We start from the raw sequence: 6107 nt of genomic DNA on the forward strand, positions 1-6107 counted from the left end.
ATAAAAATATATTAAAAAAAAAAAAAAAAAAAAGAAGAAAGGCTACACGGTTGAAAAGGAAACAAAAATACAACTTCATTGTCATTTTCAGACCCCTTCTCAATTGGTTTAGCCCAGATGTGTCTGTCTGCTGGTGTAACTTAGAATGTGCTGACAGAACCTTGTACCTTTTTACAAAAGGTACATTTCTTCATAAGTTCCGGGAGTGTTCTCCTGTTGGTCAGTATATAAAAAAACAAAAAACATTTAGATACATATTTTTGCAGTGAAACCGTGTAACCGAATCCAAGCTAGCTGCAGCTGTCAAACCCTGCAAAGACGCAAGCTCCATACATTGAGAGAACTACAACATGTGGATTTTTCGTTGTTGTTTTTTTATGATATTTTGGCAATTTTAGGCATTTATTTTACAGGACAGCTGAAGATGTGAAAGGGGCGAGAGAGGGGAAAAGACATGCAGCAAAGGGCCGCAAGTTGGAGGCGAACCCGTGGCCGCTGCGGCAAGGACTGAGCCCCTGTATATGGGGCGCACCCTCAACCAGGTGAGCTATCCAGCCGCCCCCGGGCATGTGTATGATTCTCTAAAATCTAAGAAATTTCCCTCTTTAGACTTGCTGACACACCAAGGGAGTGGGGGAGGTTGGGGAATAGAGAAAAGGAGAAGACTGGGGGCTTGGGAGATGCTTGGACCTACCCCGGCTTGTGTCTTCATATCGAATAAGCCTGTCACGGTCAAGATAACCTTGTATTATCTTACTGAAATCAGTTCAAGGCCTCTGTGATAATTATGACAGCTGACAGCTGTGATGGCTGTGACAGTTAACTTCAAGATAGCACTTTTTGCCGTTGAGCTTTATGAGCGACTGAACCCTTCTTTCATATGGATCTCAGACAGAAGGGGAGTGTCACCTTCATTTATAAAGACAGGTTTTGGCTGCAGGCCGTGGCTCAGTTTCTCCCTCCATCATTCTCCTTAAGTTCTGTAAGCCCTGAGGTTTCCTTTTTCTCTTAATGTAGTCAGACAAATAATTGGTCTAGATATTACACCACATTCTTAGCAAGTGATGTGAATTATTAAAATCACATTCCTTTTTTTTGGCGGGGGGGGACTAATTGGGGCCATGCATCAAGCTGCAACCACAACAGATATTAAGGCACCAGTTACCCATTCACAGAACGCAGCTGATAGGGAACAACATTAACATTCAATTGGAGTTGTGTTCCTGGCCACCCATGAATGTCTGATATTCAAGCGTCTGTGCATTGTGTTTTTGCCTTAAGGGAAGTACCCTACCTCTTAATAACTAAATGTTCCACTATCTTCACCAGATAGTTGCTAACCAACTACGTCTGTCTGCCATTAATTCAATTCAATTCAATTTTATTTATAGTATCAATTCATAACAAGCGTTATCTCAAGACACTTTACAGATAGAGTAGGTCTAGACCACACTCCAGAATTTACAAGGACCCAACAATTCTAGTAATTTCCTACAGAGCAAGCAACAGCTTTTTTGCATTAGGTGCTGGGTAGGTAGCGTACAGACCCTTTTTGTTGATGAGAGTGCTGAGAGTGAACTAAAACCACCACAGAAACAGGACATTGCGTGGCATTTTAAAATTACTCTGATTAACATTTTTTTGTATTAGAGCCTTTTTAAGTTAATTAATAAACGAGCAGCCCTTGCAGCTTTGGTTCTTAATTAAAATCTACATTTTACTTGCCCCACTGAGGCCCTGGAAGCTTAATTAATTAGCGTGGAATTACAGTAAGGCATGACGAGTTTTATTTATCTTGATCGCCTCGGAGAGAATAAGCATACTGTAACATTTGTGGTGAATAGTTAACAGTGTCTCATCTATTGTCTCATCTATCATCTAGTGTATCATCTATTTCTTACAGCGTCTCTTCCATGTCAACCGATGACTACCTGTGAGTTATTCTCACCTGCTCCTGCTCCTGTCAAATCTGCATCGTCTCTCACACTGCCACAGTGGTGTGGAGTGCGCTCCTCATACTCCCCTTCATCTTGTCAAACCTCGCCCCTGAGACTTATAGCATCGGTGTGTAAGTGTTGGACATGATTAGCGGTACATCTTGCTTTGTCACCACGCAGCTTCACCAAGGTTACATTAATGGAAGTTGTAGTCAAATTTACAACACTTTGGTCCTTCTCTCAGCTTGATCCGACTGGAGGGAGCTTGCTATACTGTGTTGTATTATGTAATAAACAATAACATAATAAAAATAACAAATAAAAAACAATAACTTTCACACAGTGAGGTAAGAACAGTGTGTGCGTCAATACAAGTCAAGTAAAAGAAAACAGGTTGCACAACGCTTCTCCAGCACATGCTTTATTCACGACACAGTTAGATCTAACTGGCTTTCATCAGGGTGCTGCTTACATGTAGGATGTTTCCTTATGGAAAATGTGTTTTCCTCAAGAGAAGAACACTTGAATTGTATTAGCGTGCATTGTATACTTACAGTATGTGGATTTCTGCAGCATATATTTTGTAACCCAAAGGTGTGTTCACCCGAATTTGGAGCAAAATGTTTGGAAGACCCAAATCCAGTCAATAGAAGGATGCAGCTGGATGCAAGCAGACATGGATTTTCAGTTTATGCAGAGCAAATCAAGGCAAAGAGATGTGTCAGCGGGATTTGAAAACTGACATAGAAAATGTTTCAGTTCAGGGCATTGGTCTAGACTCGATTAATGGCTTCCAACTTCATTGATCCCCTTTCCAAAATTCAAATAGAAAGAATGCTGTATTCAGCGATTTTAAGAGAAGAGCAATCACCAGCACCCCAACGCTCACTGGAAGCTCATGAATTAACAACATTGTTTTGTCTCATTTTGACAATCTGCATTCCTGTCCTCATCTGGGGCCACAAGCTCTGGATGGCAACTGAGAGAGAGAAACATAAAGAGGCCAAAATGATGTCCTTTGCAGTTTGTGTGTTCTCACCCTCAGGGATAGAATGATGGGGTAGTAGTAGACCCGCTGCTCATTCACACTAAATGGTCCTGATTGAGGTGGTGTAGGCCTCTGAACTCGCCTCCTGAACGTCTCCCTGAGGTATTGGAGGCACTAATAGGAGACCCTGGGGCCGAAATAAAATACTCTTGGAGTATGTAAGTATCGGGTCTGGAAATGCCTCTGGAACCCCCTCAGGAGAATCTGAAGGTTGTGAGTTAAATAAAGGACATCTGGGCTACTTTGCTGCTATCACTGTAGCTGCAGGAATTGATCGATTGTAACTCAATAACAGGACTTCTTTGACCTATCATTAAAGAAAACAAAAGAGTGAGATGAAGTTGAAAGAAGGGGATTTGTAAAATGATTGTTTGCATTAATACCCTTTTTGTATGACATCTAAAGAAAAAAACTTACTTACTAAACAGTACTTGAATTTTATTATTAAGTGGCACTTGCTTTGCTATTCATATTTTGTTTTTTAATGGGCACAGTGAAGATGTAACTCCAAGTGATTGGGAAATAAAAGGGAACACGCTCTTGCAAGAATGCATTTTCACATTTATTCATCCAGCCATACTCAGATTCAGATTGTTATTCAGAAAACGTTATTATTCCAATAATATTCCGATTTGTTTTTACAGTCTATCCCATCCACGTTATAAGTACAAGAGTAAGGAGAACAATCAGCATCCACTTCAACATCAACATGCCAGTGACAACAAGAGCATAGATCAGGTGAACGGTTTGTGTTCAGTAGCTTAATGTGAAAAAACCCACATGCAAATTAAAAAAGATCTTCATTAATTTGACAACACATACACACCATTTAGCAAACACGCTGCAAATACACACAACAAAACCAAATACATAAACACACTGTAAATATAGAAACGATGATTTGAATGCTTTTCATTTTGCATTGTTTCTGTATTTGCAGCACCTTTGCTCTAAATTCTAAAGTGTTTTGAATTAATGAAGATGTTTTCCTAATTTGCTTGTGTTTTGTCTATTTGTATGTGTTTTGTTAAAGTTCAGATATTGTGAAAAAAAATCACTTTTTTCTGCGATTTGGAGTGTTATTTTGTGTCTCTGGAGCTTCCACACGCTTAACAACTTTAAAAAAAATTAGCCATGCTGTTTTGAGTAAGATATGGGTTTCTGAATGTCCTCTGCCTTCAGTCTTTGGGTGAGCTGTTCAAGAGCTGCACGGCTTACTTCAAAACTGGCCAAGACGAGGTGTCTAACCTCATGCTAGCTCGTTCTCAATGGCAAAACACTGCAACAACACACACTAGTTCACCACAATCTACAAGAGAACTACTTCCAGCTAGTCTCCTAGCTAATCCTGCTTTGTACTGACCTAAGTAGGAAAAACAGCAGCTAGCTGATGGGATCTTACCTAACTACTGTGCATGTGCGCCTCCCAACAAAGATAGTATGGAAATGAGAAGTGTCACTCTGCAGCTAAAATAGAGACCCAAACACACAGGGTGAAAAGTTGATCTGCAGTACAACAAAAACTTGTGTTTTTTGAAAATGAAACCATGTAAACCTATTCCTCTGTCGGCACAAAAAGTGCATGGTCAGGTTGAGTTATTATTTTTAGTTACCTGTGTAAGCAAGCTATCCAGAGGAGAAAAGTGCAAATGCCAATTATTTGAACTTCCACAGGACCTCCGTTTGAAAGCACTTGACAGGATCCTGTATTATCCTACCTCCTCCAGTGCACAATGCTTTGCCTGAAGGTACAGCAGACAGGCTGATGACTTTAGAGCATCTGAGGCCACCGAGCTGTCAGTGACGTCTTGCACCACCTGCTTCATTTTATCAGAACATGTTGGCAGGCGTCAGTGCTATGACCTTCTGTGACCAACAAGGTAATATACCAGCGTATTATTGGTAAGGGACTTATGTAGATATTTGACATTACAACACATTGTAGATCACGATTTCTTCTGAGAGTTCGCAAACTCCCAGGAAGGCTTTATTAAAATGAGTGATTTATATAATCTGGAGTGAGGAGCGGTGATGTGTGAAACCATGAGAGATGATTAAACCTCTCTATTGTCAGGGAGATGGACCCTGTCACATCTTGCTCCTCGTCAGAATTTAGTACCCCACTGCTGTGACATGTCCTCTAAACTCGGCACTGTTCACCCATTTTCCTTCCTTCCTCACTTTGGTCTATAATCCCCAGTTGATGTGGCGGAAACACAGATACATGAAATTAATTGCTGTAAAGATTCACCTCGCAGTGGCTGAAAGTGTCAGTCTGTGTAACTTTTCACAAAACTTTGTAATATCTAAAAGACTAAATACTTTTTTCACGTACGAAGCAACCTCCTCTGTTCCGCAGCATGTGGAGAATGGTCCGGCAAAGCGAGACTAGGTTATACATAATGGCATCAGGATAGTTATCATATCATATATATGATAAATATTTAGTTAATTGTTTTGGTTCTAAATAAGGGACTATATAAGTGTAGTGTATATTTCTTCCTACTCCTTTTCATCAATGTATATATTTCATATACATATTTATGTTGTTAATTGATTTTGTACGTGTTTGAAATGATAGAATAAATCAATTTTTTACAGTAGCCTATATCTACCACAGTTCCCAGAGGCGTGGTTCCAGTTCATAAGCGAGTACAAAACAACCATTGTCTTCTTTCTAAATAATACATGTGTGTAGGTTCAATTCATACCAACAGCATGTGAATGCCATGGGAATACAGCATTTGAATGCAAAATGTGTGTGTGTGTGTGTGTGTGTGTGTGTGTGTGTGTCATTATGTAATAAGATGATGAGTCGGTAATGTGTTTGCAAGCATGAAGAAGAAAGCAGGGGCACTGTGTATAAATAATACAGCCCAGTGAGATTTTCATTTTCTCCCTGATTGAATTTGAATTGGAAAAGCATCCTCTGGACACTGATGGCAAGGAGTGATATCATACTGACAGGCAGAGAGCACTGTGAGAAGATCCATCAAAAAGATCCATCTTGCCAGCCTTTTACTGCTTATGCTGCTCAAGGTTGTGGGGGGCCGAAGTCTATCCCGGCATGCAGTTGGCAGGAGGCGGGAAATTTCCCAGGCAGCTCGACAGTTGATCACAGT

The 6107-nt window shown here is 40.3% G+C and overlaps 1 long non-coding RNA gene across 1 annotated transcript in view; it reads right to left on the bottom strand.

Annotated features, from left to right (window-relative positions):
* Window positions 1–5310, bottom strand: part of LOC117945729 — a 10030-nt gene extending 4720 nt beyond the window's left edge. The window contains exons 1-2 of the long non-coding RNA XR_004656880.1: window positions 5301–5310; window positions 1949–1954 (exon numbers count right to left, since the gene is read on the bottom strand). This is a non-coding gene — a long non-coding RNA (uncharacterized LOC117945729). The remainder of the gene's footprint in view (window positions 1–1948; window positions 1955–5300) is intronic.
* Between the last annotated feature and the right edge of the window lie 797 nt (window positions 5311–6107).

The sequence above is a fragment of the Etheostoma cragini genome, chromosome 1, assembly GCF_013103735.1.
Source record: "Etheostoma cragini isolate CJK2018 chromosome 1, CSU_Ecrag_1.0, whole genome shotgun sequence".
NCBI classification, from domain to species: domain Eukaryota; kingdom Metazoa; phylum Chordata; class Actinopteri; order Perciformes; family Percidae; genus Etheostoma; species Etheostoma cragini.